At 39.4% G+C, this 17,265-nt stretch overlaps 1 protein-coding gene across 3 annotated transcripts in view; it reads right to left on the bottom strand.

Annotated features, from left to right (window-relative positions):
• The window catches only part of SPSB4 (splA/ryanodine receptor domain and SOCS box containing 4), a 154,851-nt gene that overhangs the window by 128,522 nt on the left and 9,064 nt on the right, over positions 1–17,265 (bottom strand). For 2 of the 3 annotated variants that reach the window (XM_030495268.1, XM_030495267.1), the window contains exon 2: positions 2,509–2,588. The exons of the other annotated variant lie outside the window; for it this stretch is intronic. The gene's annotated coding sequence lies outside the window, so the exon portion shown is untranslated. The remainder of the gene's footprint in view (positions 1–2,508; positions 2,589–17,265) is intronic. 3 annotated transcript variants of the gene reach the window in all.

Here is a 17,265-nt window from a genome sequence, read left to right as displayed (position 1 = left end):
ACTTTATCAGGCAGTTCTGTCTTCCACCTTTCTCTTTGGGACTGGTAATTCTTTCCCTACTGGTTGCACAGTTCACTAATGGAGGCAAACAGGGTAATGGTTTGCTATCAGCTGGCCTATATAGAAAGTAAAATGTGTCCAAAGTATAAAAACTTGGAATGCTGTCTCCACCTGCATTTAGACTGACAAGAGATTACATGCAGCTAGGAAAGTAAGAAGATGTTTTACCAGGAACAGTTCCTGTTTCCTCCCCTTTTAACATTTTGGTGCATATAAATGTATGCTATGCTGCAGTAAGTCCTCCATCCATAAATGGTGCAGTGTATTCTACAAACAGCAGTCAAATCCTCTTCTGTTAAAATTCTGCATTCTTGTTTACCTTGGACAGGCCTTTACAGACATTCACAGACAAGAAATAGAAACAGCTTCAATGCCAAAATGTAATTTCTCAGGCATAGCCCAGAATATATATTTTAACATATTCATACAGTGAAAAAGGAGCCTCAAGTTGCAATGTGCTGTCAAATAGCAACTGATTCCAAGACAGGTGCTTCCACATCTGACTGAGCAAGCAAGCAAGGATGAAGACAACTGGTCTTTAAGGCAGGAAAAAGCAGAAAAGCTCCCAAGAATGGACGGAAGTAGAGGGCAGAAAGTGTCTGCTAGATGTGTTTTTAAAATAGGTACAATTTTAGCTGCTCATTCTACTGAAGTGTCTCAGGCATAGCCTAGTTTTCAGAGGTTTTGATTTTCAGACCAAGTGTTTCACACCTAACACATGTACATATTCCTTGCCTATAAAAAGGCTGGGTTTGCATGTTTGCCAGAGCAAATGGGTGACTTGTCAAAATAACCACTCTGAAAGAGACCTGAGGCACCTCGGGAAGTCTTTAGTCCAAACTCCTACTCAAATGAGGGTCAGCTCTGAGGTCAGATCAAGTTGCTCAAGGTTTATACAGTCAGGTCTCGAAACCCAATCTGAACCTGTTTTGTTTCAATGTATGTCTGTTGTCTCTCATCCTTTCACAGTGAAAAGCCTGGTACCTCATATAGGAAAACCAGTATTCCATTCCCTAAGTTCGTGACTGCTTAGTAAAATACGTGAGAGATTTCCAGGAAAGTTCTTCAATTGAGAAGATGAACCATAAATAAAACCTACAGCATTTCTAAAAATATCTCAAAGAGTTCACTGTAAACTACATTTGCTTTACAGAAGGGCCAATTCCTCAGTTCTTCATGGTAAGCACAAACATTTTGGAAGAGTGGAACATATTAATTAGCTAAAACCCAGGCAGAGTAAAGAGGTTTCAATTTCCAGGACAAAACAAAGCAGAGTATGTTGATCATGGAAATTTCAAGATCAAAATTAGGCAGCTTAGCTGGTTGGTTGTGACATAAACCACAATTTTCCAATCACTGCCTAAGGCAAAAATGTCAGAGCTGAAGTAAATTGCCTAGATTAGGATGTTTAACTTGACATGTTTATTCTAGCTGAAAGCCAAACAGATCTTTCCAACTTCCTAGAGCACTCTTCATCCATTTTATTTTTTAAAAAAGCTAATCAACTATTTTTCTAGCAATTCGACAATAAGAAGCAAAATTAAAAATGCACACATGCAAATATACTTACATGCATGTACATAAAATACAATGATTATATATTACTTTTTACATATAAAAAATCTATCAGATTTCACAGAATCACAGACTGGTGTGGGTTGGAAAGGACCTTAAAGCTCACCCAGCTCCAACCCCCTGCCACGGGCAGGGACACCTTCCACTAGAGCAGGTTGCTCCAAGCCCCTGTGTCCAACCTGGCCTTGAACACTGCCAGGGATGGGGCAGCCACAGCTTCTCTGGGCACCCTGTGCCAGCGCCTCAGTACCCTCACAGGGAAGAGGTTCTTCCCAATGTCTCATCTAAATCTCCCCTCTGGCAGTGTAAAGCCATTCCCTGTGTCCTGTCACTACATGCCCTTTTAAAAGGGAAATCCCTCTCCAGATTTCTTGTAGCTGTCCTTTAGGTACTGGCCCTGAGTCAGCAAAAGGTTTCACATTTATCTGTAGATAATTTATACTGGTCACCTTTAACAGTCATAGATAAAGATACTTTGCATAATTAGAGATGACCCTGAATTCCTCATACAGCTTAGCTTAAGTCAATCCACTGTGGTATCAATGAATTTAGCTTCTGGGGATCAGCAGCCTTCTGTGCTGCTGTCACAGCTAGAAAAGGATCAGACTAGTGGAAGAAAAGACCAGAGACAAATGGTCTTTCAGAATGCTGAAGCTGGCACAGTGAATACATGCAGGGTATGTCATCATTTCAACACAAGGACATGTGGCCACAGCACAGTGTACAAACACCTTGTTAGAGGAGGAAGAGTAAATACCTGTGCAAATGCAATTAAGTTCCATCCAGCACCTATGTAGGTAGTTTAGGGCTACTGTGATCATCCCTGATTTACATTGCAACACAGATACAGCTGAAAAACAGTCCATATCTCACCTCATACTCAGGGCAGAAGAAACTGCTTTTTGCCCTCAAACTTTGCCTCATTTCAGTATTAGGAAAGACTCAGCAGATACCTGGAAGAAAATTGAGGAAAAAGTAAAAAATTAAAAAAGAAGCCATTCTAAAATATCCCACATACATTACAATTTGTGCTTACACAACCACATGATGCATTCTAATACATATACGTGGGTGAAATCAAAGCGACGTGACTTCTGAGAGAAAAGATACTAAAGTCTTCTCAGGCAACTTGGGCACTACTGCAGACTCTTCCCTCCAGTTCAGTCACAGAGGGTGTGCAGCTCACAGGAGGCTCCACTACTGGGGCTCAATTTTTGTGGCTGTCTAGCAGTAAAATGCCCCATCCAGGACACAAGAATGGACCTCTGTGAGGAGGACAGAAGAGGAATTGAATGAGAAGAGCTGTCTTCATGTGTGAATGAGCAAAACAATGAGTATTCTCCATCTCTTCTCACACGTTTGATTGATAGAGAGTAACTGGATCCAGGCACTATGTTCTCTACTGTCTCCTCTACAAAGAGATCCCTTAAGTACAGGCAGGCAGCCACTGCTGAGAAAACAGCTAAGAAATAAGCACAGCAGCCAGAATCTGATGAAGGCCTATAGGAGTCACACACACAGATGCTTTGCTTTAGAAAAACATGTGCCCCCACACCACTAGGATTTATGATTTGGGGATTGGGAAGTGTTTTGGGGAAAAGAACAATCAGAAATCAGGATTCTGCTTCCCTCATCTCATCCTAAAGGCATTTTTACTGAAAGGGACAATCTATTTCCACCTAAGTCTTTGGAATACAGCTCCCCCTCTCTTTCCCTCCCCCCAATATATATATTCCTTTTTATGTTTAGCAGTGTTTTTATGTTTAGTTTAGAGCTTCACATTATCTAGCCACTATATCAAAGTGTATCCTTTACATTAAACAATGAATTTCGTTACTAAACTCCTCTTTCTAGTAATATTTGAAATCCTTACCAACAAATGTCATTGCTCAATGCCCTAGACCTGCTACAGTAAGGAAGACTAAGTGCATCAAACTGGACAATAAATTATGTGAGTTCTATTTTGAGCCTGACATCATTCATCCTGTTGTTTCAATTTAATTATACTCGGCCTTCAATCCATCCACAGCAGCCCTAATATTTCACATTTTCTTCGTTTGTCTGCTTCACCCTGACTAGTGACTTGCAAAAACAACTACACTTCAAAACACAGCCTCAGAAAATGAACCCTAAAGCGGCGTTCACAGCCCATCAACACTTCTGCGCATAAGGGAAAGTATCAGCAGTGCCCGGTTGACAACAGCAGTTGCTGAAAGCAATAACAGGGGGGGAAGAAGTGGAAACTCAGAGAAACACACACAGATTTCTGTTCTGAGCTGTGTAATAGCTTAGAATATGAATTTGACAGAAAAAACTGTAGTTACTTTATTATAAGCATAAAGCTTGCTATTAAAACCCCTCTTTTCAGCTAATATTTCCTCTGCCAGATTTTAGGTAAAAGATGGTATATTTCCTTTAGTGTTTTCAGCAAAATCAGTTGGAAGTAGTCTCTTAACTGTAAATTAACTGTAAAAAAACTGTAAAATTGTATTTTACAGATATTTTTATTGTCAAGAAAATGTTTTAAAGACATTAAAAGACAGTACATTATCCTCAGTGAACTGTAATCTTTTTGCTTCTTTAGACTTTTAGAGTTAAATTACAAAACCTCCCAAAATTAAAGTGCAATTTGAAGGGAGAAACTTAAATTCTAAAGTTTAAATTCTAAAATTGCACTGATTTTCCTTCCATCATGGAATAATGCATCAAGCTTATGTGTTTTGTGCAGGTAGCTTACAGACGATTGCATTTCTGGTACAAACAATCCATTTCACACCTATACTTTTGCAAAATCTAGTTTCTGCAAGCATTCCCTAATCTACTTTCTATGTAAAAAAGAACTTTTTAATGGATACACCTGGTTCTTCTAAGCAGTATTGCCTAAGAAGTTTAATACTAACAATTTATACACAAGCAATTGTGCCAGGACTGGACATCATATCCTCAGAAGGCTCCAGCAAGTATAAGCATCTTCAAAATCCCCTTTTGCACTGACCAGCCTTGGCTCTACTTCGCAAGCCTTGGCAGAACTTCCCTTCCCTAAAGCAAGGCTGAGTCCCAATTGCACTGTACCTCTTAGGACAGGAATTGTAACGCCTGTTGGGAAGAAATGATGCTTCAACATTCCTTACTGGAACACAGTACTGATTTAGCAAATAGGGATCCTACAGCTCAGGAGTGAATCTAGATATGCATTCTTTCCTGGATTCAAATGATCAGCCCAAACATAAAACACAACGTTCAACACCCCAACCAGCAATAATTACTGATGCTTTTTTATTGTTGTTTTTAAACAAGCCAGAAAACTCTTATTCTTTCCCAAATAATTCTTTCACCAACAAATACAAAAGGATACCACTACAAATTGTAAAGGACTCAACACTAGTGGAAGTGACATTTCTGTTTTGTTTTCCCAGTCTAACATGAAAATCCTTTTCATGCACCTCTACTAAGATGATGCTTAGCAGCATTAGGATAGTAGGATGGAAAGTCTCACTTCGAGTCCTACTTTCATGTAAGACCTAGTGTCTTATGGTACAAATTCTTCTACTGTTCACTATTTCTTCTAAATATTGCTTTGGAAGTGACACAGTTGTCTGATGTAGGGCAAGAAGGTGACTTACCAGAATCATCTTTCACACAGAAGTTAGTCCAGCTCAAAGCACCAACAAAAAAGACTTTGTGTGAACAAACATATTTCGAAGGTAATCAGTAGAAAATAGCATCTGATGATTATATTTTGGATGTGTAAAAAGTGGAACTCAACAAATTGAGAGTACAGCTGAGATCCAACCTGCTATATTTCACAAATCTTGATTTATTGTTGCCTCCTGTTGCTGACTTTGGCTCAGCATCAGTGTTGAATGACACCCTCAGGGTCCTGCTGGAAAAGAATAAAAGCTTTTTCTCTCAGCTAACCAATAAAGAACAAGTCAACAGCACTCCAGGTACACCTACTAAAGCCTACCAGAGTCTAATAAAAACAGTTACTTAAATATTAAAGCCATTTCAGTGCTAGTGGCTGGAACATGAGAAAGCAGCATTTCCACTGGTTCAAGCCTTTATCAAAAGTGTAAAGAGAAAACTTGTGCTATTTATAGGCACAAGCATAGAAGCACTGTGTTTGCCAGCCCATTTTATTAGTAATGTCAGAGAAAATTCATCTTTAAACCAACTATTTCTTAAATCCTGCAACTGGAACTGGTGTCTCAGTTGTCTGCATCGGTGTCACTGTAACCAGGCACCCAAAAGACAGACAGCCCCAAACAAACCATGGTCAGTCAGAACCATAAGTATCAACTACGAGGTCAGAGTTTATAAATTCTTTCAGGGTGTTAAAAACATCAGAAACACCATTTGTGTTTAGACAGATATAAAGGCATGACAGATTATGACCTTTCCTTATATAAGGCTTAACGGAAACAAAGGGTGCAAAGGGAAACAAAAGGAAATTGGTACAAATAAGAGACCTTAAAACTTTTCACAACTGAATTCAAGATAAAAATAAAACCATTCTTAAAATAAATTAGTCCTAAGTCCATAATTACACCAAAACATTAAGATGCTTACTTTCCTTTAACCTGAATTCTGCCAGTAATCACTGAAGTCAAGGTTCATTTAACCCTGTCCTCCCCTCCCGCTGCACACCATTTCCATCCTAAAAACAAGCAGCAGGTATTGTTTCAGTTCAGGAACAGTTTTTGTTGTGAAAGTCTCAGCTCCGCTGTAACAGCCCTGGGGTGGAGAGGAAAAAATCCTCATTGTGTTGGGAATTTTGGCACCTCCCAGGTATAAACCTGCCACATAGAACTTTATTTTGGACTGCCTGCGGATGTCCTCACTGCCTGCTCTCTTCCCTTTCTCTGCTCACCTGTCTCGGAAGTATTCCACACTTGATCAAGGATTGCAAGTTGATCTTCACATTTTGATGAAGTGTTTAGTCAAAAACATTCAAGTGTGGGATCTGCTTTATTTCATTCCAGTCTGGGAGATGTCTGGGTTTTATTTCAAAGATGATTACACCTCTTCTATTTACACTTGTTCATCTAGTTCTTTAAGCGATTTATGGATGTGCTGAAGTATACTCTTGCCAAGCAAGTCACTTGAAAGTGGTTTGTCTTCTGCTGCTAGGAAGCAGTGCTCATTAACAGCCTTAATCTCCCTCGATGAAATCCCTTCCATAACATCATATGAAAGGAAATTATTAATACCCATGAATATACATCTGGGCTATTTTCATTGTAACTTAACAGGTCTAAGACATATGTATGCATGATCTAAGCATCATAATCCAATCCTGCAGTAATCCCTGACTTGCCCCAACTAATATTTTCCTACAGCCACATCAGCAGTTTAGGTTCAACACACTTCCATGGCTGGTTCATCCTTTTCTGTTCAATATACAGTGAGTTTACAGCATTAACACTGTGAGATCCTACAGGACAAGTACATTGGTAGCACTGGAGTTGAGTTACACTCTAAAGAGGTAGATGCTGGTGTTGACACTACTGGGAGAAATTCAGCATGAGTATGCATCAGGAGTTTTTTCACACAGATGGGAACGCTCCATCCTCATTCCAATAACCAGGCTAAGGCATGCACAACTGAGAAGCAAGGGTTACTGGAATGTCGTACCTGTTAAAAGAGAGGGTCCAAGTACAACCCCAGCAGGGGCTAACCTCATTTAAAAAACAGCTAAGGGTTGACCAAATGGTAAAAATCTTCAGTATAGCTTTAAAATTGTTTGCTACATCGCAAACAATTGAGACTTTCATGTATTTTAAGAATCTTACTCTGCAAATGCAGACAAGTAAGAAACATGCAAATGAAAGCCCACCAGTATGACAGCAATGCCCATCTGCCAAAGGCACAGCACACATCATGGATCATCCAGTTCCCTTCTGCAGGCAAACCATAATGAGGTGGCCAAAGAAAGAGAACAGAACAAAAGGAGCTATGACACAGCACAGAGAAGCAGCAGCTCTGCCCTTTCAGCATCCTGCACGGTAACTCACTGTAGCTCAGCTAAGGAATCACAACATACAGCCATTCATCTCATTTACTGTCTTGTACCAAACTAAGATCAACTACATAATTTTTCTTACATTATCCTCTTGATTTTTAGAAACACTTCTGAAATACTGCTGTAAGCTAATAATAAACTGTAGGGTTTTACTATTAAATAAAAGATGGTATATTATTTCTTCTAAAAAGCAAAAAGGTCCCCTTGGTAGTGTAACTGGATTCCATTCAGAGTTTAAGCTCTCACCATTAGTTTATCTTTCTCCTTAAAGAATTCTCCCTGATAAATTTCTTTTGAAGAAGTTATCTTAAAAGTGTATGACCATCCAAGGCTCTCAGTAAATGTAGCCTTACTGCTTCTTACAGGCTGGTTTAGCCTCCCTGGTTTCCTAATTGGGACCAGACAGAAGTAATTATGACTAAAATAAACACTTGTGTGTGATTTTGCCATCCCTAAAGCTTCAAAGAACCCTGTAAGTCCAAATAGTATATTTCACTAAGGAACAAAAAGAAAATTTGGCCCATTACTTCTTGATATTACACAAGTAGAGGGATTTGGGGACTAAAACTACCGAGCTCGTCATCTTGACCTATTCCTTTTGCTGGAGGAAGAAGGCAGCTTACTTCCAGAGCAGTCTGAAGTTTTTCTGAGACTGCTTCACATTGCACCGTCATGGATTTCAGATACAGCTCCTGCCAGCACTAAATGCTAACAGATACACAGCATGGTACCTTGACCACACAACCAATCTGTCTGTTCGCCATACCTGGGTTGGGTTCTGCAGCTACATTAAAGCTGTAGAACTGTGCAGAGAAGGAAATTATTCTTTAGCATGTGGGATACAGTCTTTAAAACTAAGAGTTCAAAGTAGCCATTAGTTTCTTCACCTGTTTCTAAGAAGGTACCAAAAAGGCAGGTACCCACAGGAAGTTTAGGCCAGACTTTTCCTCTCCACCAGGTAAAGAGTGTTGCCAACATGTTGCCAGCTCTCAGTAACATAGGGGTCTCACACGATTAGGTGCCTTTCTTGAAGGGGTGTGCTGCAGTGAAGCATTTACATGACAATCCCAGCCTTTAAAGTAGGGCCTTTGGCTCTTCTGACTGCCAAGATATGCTTTAAAAGTCATAATGGCTCGCAAAAGAGAGGGCAACTGAAAATAAGTTTCTCATCTCATGATTTTTAAGTGAGCTTCATGTGCTTTGGTTGCTTGGTGATTTCAGTAGCCATAGTGTCACGTTTAACAGATTCCAAGTGTGCAAATCACCTTCCTCTGAATATCCAGTCTGTAAATGCTTTAAGATACTTCTAATTCTTCTAACAGTAGGATACACATAGCACAAAGAACTACCTCAGCACTACTTCAGAATCAGTACTAAACACTTATTCTTCACTTTCCAGCAGAGCTGGAAGAAAAATAGATCTGAGCATGCTGTCCACTCAAAATATGCAGTTTTCAGCTCAACCTGCCAGCTTCTTTCTCCTGAGTCAGCAGGGAAGTGCAGGAGACAAAACAGCTTCCCCCTAAAAAACTTCAAGAGGTTAATTTGATATCCTACCAGTTCATAAGAATTGAGCAGACAAAGTAGAGGGCTGGCAGGAAACCAACGCTTTGGAATTTCAATGCTAACATTGCCAAGCTTTTTCACCCTCATTTTAGCAAGCCAATGGACTTGTTTGTTCCTTTTCACTCTGTCAGTGGATCTTTTTGAGTGCGATCCCGTTTGACATTGGGCTAAAGGTGAGCGTGTGCTGCAGGCAGCTTGAACGTGTTGCTTAAGGAACAGAAAAACAAATCCAAAACAACTCAAGAAAGGCCTAGAGAAGAAACTTAGGAAAAAAACATGGGGTATATCTTAAGACCAGTGCTTTGCTGTAAAGAGGAATGCAGTATCTGAACTGAAAAAAAGTCTGTTTTGTACAGTGCTTATTTTTCTACAGAGAATAAAAAGCTTCAGAAAAATAAAACCACATTTTTTTGAACTGCTATGCTTTTCTGATCATGCAAAAAGTTGCATGCAAACAGGTCTATTCATTAACATAATCCTACTTTAGAACTGATCAAAATGTGATAAACCATTATATTTGGTTACTAATTACAATGGGACATCACACAGTTTTTGCACACAAGGTATTTATTGGAACATTTAACTCATTTAAGATACCAACGGCAAAAAACTTTAAAAGTGTTTCATTTGCATTAGAAAAGGACAATTAGACCAGTTAACTACTCAGTTTAGACTGAGTACTTTTCATTATATTAACCATTATTTTGCCATTTGTTTCCTAATAACCTTTCCTTAAATCCACCCAAAGTGACTGGAACTTTCAATGAGTGAAGGAACCAGAATGGAACAAGCGTTTGGACCACAGCCAGATACAGAAACACTGCTGCCACATGTTAAATGCATAGGAACGTGTCACTTCAGAATTGACTTCAGACTCCCCCAGTGTCTGCAGTTGCACTTTAAAAAGTGAGAGATGACAGAAAAAGACATTTTAATATCAGTTTCAGTAATTTTATAATATTTTCTGAGCAGTAATTTTATAACAAACAAATGACTCCAGTCACAACTGGCTTATACAGAAAAACAGGATCAAGAGAAGCTCATCAATATAATCTCAAACATAAAAACAACACTCTGCTATAAAGGATAAAGGAGGGGAGGAAGGTGAGGAGAAAAACAAGGGGAAAGCAAAACAAAAGGGTGTTAAATTAAAAGCCCCTGCAGGAGTCAGCAAAATATACTAAGTCTCCAGACATGGGGGGGGGGAAAAAAGCAAGAGTGACAGAAGCTTCACATGATATTCTAAACCCCTTTGATGCTCATTTACAGAAGGAACTTCAAAGGTAGAAACAAAATTGTGGGTTATCAATGGGGAAAAGAGGTGTGGGAGTGTACTGGGCTGAAAACTGACAAAAAAAGATCTCTGGCTATTCCTTGACTACTTGGACAGCATATAACCATGCAACTTCCCATCAGCCTGGAAGGGGGAAAAAACCATGTCAGGGAAACCAGAAAAAAGTCCCCAAACATATGCTTGCTAACTACTACGGTGAACTCCAGATAATGCCACTGTGTAATCCTTTCACTAAAAGCAAATTAAGAAGTAGGCACTTGGTTACTTAAGAAGGTTCCAGTAACTGTTGAATAAGGGCTTAGTTCCTCCCACTCAAAGAAAAGCCCAGTGAAAAAGAAATCCTGAAGATTTAACGAGGACATACATTATTGTTCATCTCCTGTTCTGCTGCCATACAAATCCTCTACAAAATCTCAAATCATTAACAAATAGGAAAAGCAAATGACAAGAAGGTCACCCAAAGGCCAGCTGTCTGCACACAGCCAAAGATGCAGAGCCAGTAAGAAGGTCTTCGGTGGGACCATGTTCTGTGAAAGGATGCTGGCTGGCTCAGCACAGACACAGTGCTTTGGGAAGAACACACCAGGTACAAAACCCAAAGGATGAAACTTCCAAGAACATCAAAATATTTCAGCATTCCATTACAGAGATGTGTCAATGTTTCATTTTAAGTAATGCACTATTAAGTTTGTATTCTACTATGACAGCATGGTTATCAAAAGAGAAACATTTTGATTGAGGACATTTTTATCCTTTCAGTCATGGAGAATTTGAAAATGAATCAATTTGTAATCAACCCTTGCTATGACTATGTAGATTTCTTTACAGTTTATCAAATACACTTTGGATTTTGCATGCTAAGTGATTCCTAATTAATTCAGTTATAAAGATATGCAAAGTTTTTTATTCCAAAGCAATATTACCTGAAGCACATACACAATGAGCAGGGAGCAAGAAATTCCATTACTATTTCACTGTATCATCCAGATTCACTCAGCTGAAATGGCGTAAGATTATGAAATAACAGGAAGAAATGTGAAAACTAGTTCACTTTAGACACATCTCTGCACCCAAGATTTGAAAATAATTACTGATAATTTTCAATAAAGGTGGTATCATTCATATTATATATGGCTCTCATTTAATATAGGCTTATATAGACATATCTGAATAACTTGATAGATGTCATTTATATTTTTAAGGACCAGTGAATGGAGTTGTGGTGGCTTCTCTGAGGATAGATTAACTGTTGAAATTTGGCTGCAGTGAAAGGGTGAATATACTTTGGCTGGTTTTTAGGTTGTGACAGGCAGCAATCTAACCCGACAGAAAAGAGTTCAGCATAGATTTACCTGGTCAGGCCTACAAGGACTCACGTGCCTTGTGGATGATCATATTTTGGAATGTGGATATGCTTTATTATGGAATAACTCCTTTAAAAGATCTCACTTCTCCACAACAAGACTCTGACCTGAATGTTTCTTTCGTCAATCATGCCTCTCCATCACCTCTTCTTCTCTATTCAACTTACTTGTCCTAGCAGCCTTTTCCAACCCTTACTTATCTCCCCCTTTCTCATGCTGTTTTTAAATAGTCAACTTATTTCACACAGCCCCACAGTGGAAAAAGCTCAGGAGGAAGCAAGAATAGACTTGCAGACAACTAATGGAGAATGCTGATGGGAAGGGAACTGAATTACTGTCATTTTCAGAGATCCTCAAGAGGAGCAGTATTCCTAGGAAGAGCAGTGTGTCCATGTTATCTAGGTAATTTCCCAATGTACCAAAATCCCCTGTCGTAGAGGAAGGAGAAGGATCCCATCTGTGCTTGACATCATTTCCCATAACAGACTAGCATAGCTATTCTATTGATCAGCAAATACCATGTAGTGCTTTGCAACTATGTGCATCAGCCCTTCTTGTGCACCAGAGACTTTCGCTGCAAAAGTAAAGCAGAAACCCCTTCAGGGAGACTTAGACAGGGCAATGATGGTGTCAACCCAACTAGAAAGCAGTTTTCACATTCCCTTTTCATTGGTGATAGCCTCTTACTGCATCCCTGCCCAGCTGCCAAAAAAAAGTCATCTTTACAGAGCAATGGTATAATGAGGGTTTACATCACAGCATGAAGACACGAAAGAATATGGAATGCCATATCCACTAGTATCTATGGAATTAGATTTTACTTTGTTTATCGGTAAGACTACATTCTACTGACTGAGCCATTTTCTGCATTCTAACTCTTCCGGAATGGTACTTCACCATTAGTTATACTGAATTCAACAACAAAGCTTACTAAGGGAGAAGTTGCATGACAGACAGTATGCTAGCCCTTGCAGCCAACACTTGAATTGTTCATTTTGTTACCTAGCAGAACACACCTGGTACGTATAAAAGCAATGTATTGCCACTGCAAATAGTTCTAAATAGGCTCCTACTAGCGACTGAACACTGTGGCTTTCTATGCAGTTTGCAAATGGCAAGAAGAACATTCATGTTATCCAGGATTTGCCGATACCCGAAAGCATAAAGGTTCCTCTGCAAGAAAAGAAAAATAAGACAAAACTGTAAATGCATCAAATATTCACCTACAAGTTCTGTTACTGGTGACCAGCAATCAGAATCACAAAAAAACAATTCCATGTGGCATTGGAGCACCTTACATCAAGAAAAACAATATGAAACTCAAGAAGTTAGAAATTCCATTGACTGGGGCAGGGGTTTTTTGTTCCACATCAGATCCAGAAGGATGACAGGCCATTTCTTTCAGCCTCTGAACTATCATTTTTAGGTGTGAAGACCAGAACTGAAAGTTATTTTCAGTTAATTTTGTACAGCTGTTCACAGACAAGTGCAGGAGTTCTGGAATTGCTGGGAAAGAAACCTGATTGGTTGCTTTGTGCCTCTGGTGAGAGCACTACAATGTGACTCAAGACTGAAAACAGAAGGAAATGGTGTTTTGTTTCCCTAGAATGAATCACTATGCATTGCCTGACAAAATTCTCTGGCACTGGACCAGAAGACAATAAAACAGACCTATTAAAAAGCCTGGGAAGCACAGCTGGGGTATACCATTTTCTTCATGGAGGGAAAAGTTCTCCAAAGCTTTTCCCTATAAAGTGTGAGGGGTTCTCAGCACATCACAGAGCTTAAGAAAGAAAGCAAGCAAGCAAAACAGAAAAAGAGAAGACTTAGAATTTCTGTCAATTGGTAGGAAGGGAAAAATAAAGACCTCACATACAGGCAAAAGTGCCACCAGAAATAGACAAAACCAATACACTTGAAATAGTGATATTACAGCTCTTGTGGGAACTTACAAAGCTTTTATTTCATTTAGGTAACATGTCAGTAAAATAGGGAGTTTAAATTGTAATAGTAAAAACAGATGGAAAGATGCACCTGGACCTGCCAGAAGACACGGGACAGAAGCAGACCTAGCTTCCAGGCACAACCTCCAGTTTTGCTAGTGTGGGCTGGTGGAGCTTTCCCATTCTCCATAACAAGCAACATGAGGGTACAGCAGGCACTCATAATGTTGTTCTCCCCTTTCCCCTGTTGCAGGCAACGTACCTTGAGCTACATGCTACAGGAATTCTGTCTGGGCTGCTATTCCCCACTGGCTCAGGGCGAGCATGCTTTGCGAGGCCATCTAAATGAGACAGTAAGAGCTGGAAGTTAGAGCTACCTTTCCCAGAGAAGTCTAATGTGGAAAGTGAAGTGGAATTTTCTGAGCTTGATGTTTGGCTAGTAACAAAATTCAGCTGCATAAAGTTCCCACTGAATCTGTTGCCTCATGGTTATTTAACTGTGAGACAGAGTCCTGTGCTGAAGAGAGAAAAGAAGTCCATTGTGCATAATTAAGACTGTCTTCTGAAAAGAAGATGGGAGAATGAAAACACCTACAAGAAACTGCCAAGAGTATGGGAAAAGTCCCAGCAAGTGATTTGCTAGGTAGGTATAAGAACACATACAAAAAGCCAGCTGAAATGGTAAGCAGGTGACCCATTTACTACTCTTTAACAGGTTATCAAGCACCACTGACTGCACAGACATTCTTAGCTCATGGGAAACATAAAATAAAAATACATTGGCTTCAGTACCATGAGAAAAGCGTTGCCTCATGTTTTCCTCTGTCAGCTACGCTCCTTCCCAAATGACTGTGCCCTTTCATCATCAATCTCTTAACCAAAAGGCACTATGGGCTGTTTGCCTTTGCAGACCATTTACCACTCTGGTAAACCAGAGTTTCTTAACTCTGGGTCTAGAAGCAGCATGAAATGAGTGAAATCAGATGAAGTAATTTCAAAAAGCCACACGGTGAAAAACAACATCAAAACATTAAATCCCTTCTAGCTAAAACCTAAGAGCAATATCTTAAAAAACTGAAAAATAGAAACACAGGATCACCTAGTAACAGTTAATATAAGAATCATTGAGTGGTTTGGGTTGGAAAGGACCTTAAGATCACTTAGTTCCAACCCCCTGTCATGGGCAGGGATGCTGCACACTAGACCAGGTTGCCCAAGGCTCTGTCCAACCTGGCCTTGAACACTGCCAGGGATGGAGCATTTACCACTTCTTTGGGCAACCCGTTCCAGCGTCTCAGCACCCTCACAGTAAAGAACTTCTTCCTTACATCTAACCTGAACTTCCCCTGTTTTACTTTAAACCCATCACCCCTTAGGATCTACTGCTTTGGAAAACTCCATTGAAAACCACAAAACTAGACTGAGGCGAGATACATAATGAAGAAAAAAAGAAAAAGGAGTTACCTGTAAAAGAGTCTTTACTAACACACATTGACAACATCCAAAATTAGCGGCAGACCTGTGATGTTAAGCCAGTTTCTTTTCCTAAGATATTGAAGACTTATGAATTAGAGACATACAATGGTACAGACACGCGAAATACTACATAAAGGCATAATATTATCATTAACCAGCTAACGTGTGCATTACATTAAACGTTCACCATCCTGGGTGCATTCACTAGGTTGCCATTATCCTGTAGGCATTGAAATGCACCATTAAAATAATCTTTGATGGTGTAATTATTCCTGGTTGTCATTAGTAACAGCTGTGGCATTCAGACTGGAGATCTATCAGCAATAAATGTGCAGAGTTTAATAAGCAGAGTCTTTTTGTAGTTTTATATTGTATTCCTGAAGCTCTTAAGGAAACTTCATGGGCTGGAATATAACCTCTTCTCCATCTTCTTTCTACAGAATTAAGGCTCCAGTACCTCTGTTTACAGAATGTTTTACGACTGCTCTTTCTGTGCAGTTCCAGTTTCCTCCCTCTGTCTTTTGTAAGCCTCTCTACAGGTACAGCCTGTAAGTAGTAAATCACAAAATCCAAGCCTGCTCTCACAGCCCTGAAACTATATAGGTAGTTATACAAAATATAACTATAAATATTCATAAAGAAACCATTTATTTAAATTCAAGTGTTGATTTTGAAGCTCAGATAACAACTGTTTGAATGCAACATGGGTAATTTTGCAATTACATCGTATAAGCAAATCCATTCCATTTAACTAGACTATTCCAGAGTTCCAGTTATTTTCTGTGTGACAATAGACCCACTGAACTCTAATCTACTGCCAAAACACCTTTTCTTCCCATTCCCATTCTTTTTCAGCACCTAGATGCAGCTAATTTGTGAACTAAAGTGCCAGTAATAAGCAGATAATGCTACTTATGCTTCATGATACATTCATCTACCAGTCAGTTTGTGCTGATAACAAAAATACGCACTGGTGGTTGCTGGGGGGGGAGGTTGGGAAGAAAAGCATGAACCTAGTGAATGTAAGTTTAAGAAAGAAAAACGAATGTCAAAACTCACAATTTAAGATCTTGTGATTTTCAGGCTAATATTACAACGGTTCAAATACTTGGGCTTGAAGCTACTGATGCTGAAAAGTAATTTGCCACTGCAATAAGTGGCAAAACAGAAATTATACATCGTGTTAGTGATGACATAGCTTAACATCACATGTCAGAACATTAGGTGCCCTGAGTTCAGAGTCTTCTTTTTATTTAATATTCTTTCCATGCTTGCACAGCCAAAGAGCTTGTTGAAAACTGCTTTAATATGATTACCCAGATACAGACTCAGCCTGTACTATACATCTCTGAAAACAGAAAGTAATAATGGAAACACTGGCAGAAACCGAACTATCTGTCATAAACAGTAATGCAATTACTTTGTGTAGGTAGCAGAAACACATTTGACTGACTTGCATGCTGCAGCTCTACATAATAGTTATTAACACTTTGGGATACACATTTCACATCCCAGTACCACTTCCTTAGCTCTTTGCCCTCCACTGCTTTCCCCATCTTTCCTTCTTACCCCACAAAAGACAAAAACCACAACAAAACCAACACCACCAAGCAAATAAACTCCACACAGCACTCAAGCCACAGATCTGCAGTCCATTTGCAAGGATGTTTTTATCCATCAAAAAGCAGATCCAAACCAGAGACACTCAATTTACACGACCAACTCAGAGCCTGGATAAACTAAATATCCAGATGTGAGACAAAGGATCCTTTGAAAAACAGCCAAATTGGGTTTAAAAGACTAAACAGAGAGATTTAATTAATGAAATGTGGACATGGATCTAACTGGCTGCAGATAAAGAAGACAGCCAATCCTACAAAAAGTTGTTCACGACAATTAAGCTCTCTGCAGAAGTGCCATTTCCCCAGTGATGAATCCTGCAGCTGTGAGACATCTTTGCTTTTG

The sequence above is a fragment of the Strigops habroptila genome, chromosome 8 (assembly GCF_004027225.2).
Source record: "Strigops habroptila isolate Jane chromosome 8, bStrHab1.2.pri, whole genome shotgun sequence".
Taxonomy (NCBI): Eukaryota; Metazoa; Chordata; class Aves; order Psittaciformes; family Psittacidae; genus Strigops; species Strigops habroptila.
This window is presented reverse-complemented; position numbering and strand designations above follow the sequence as displayed.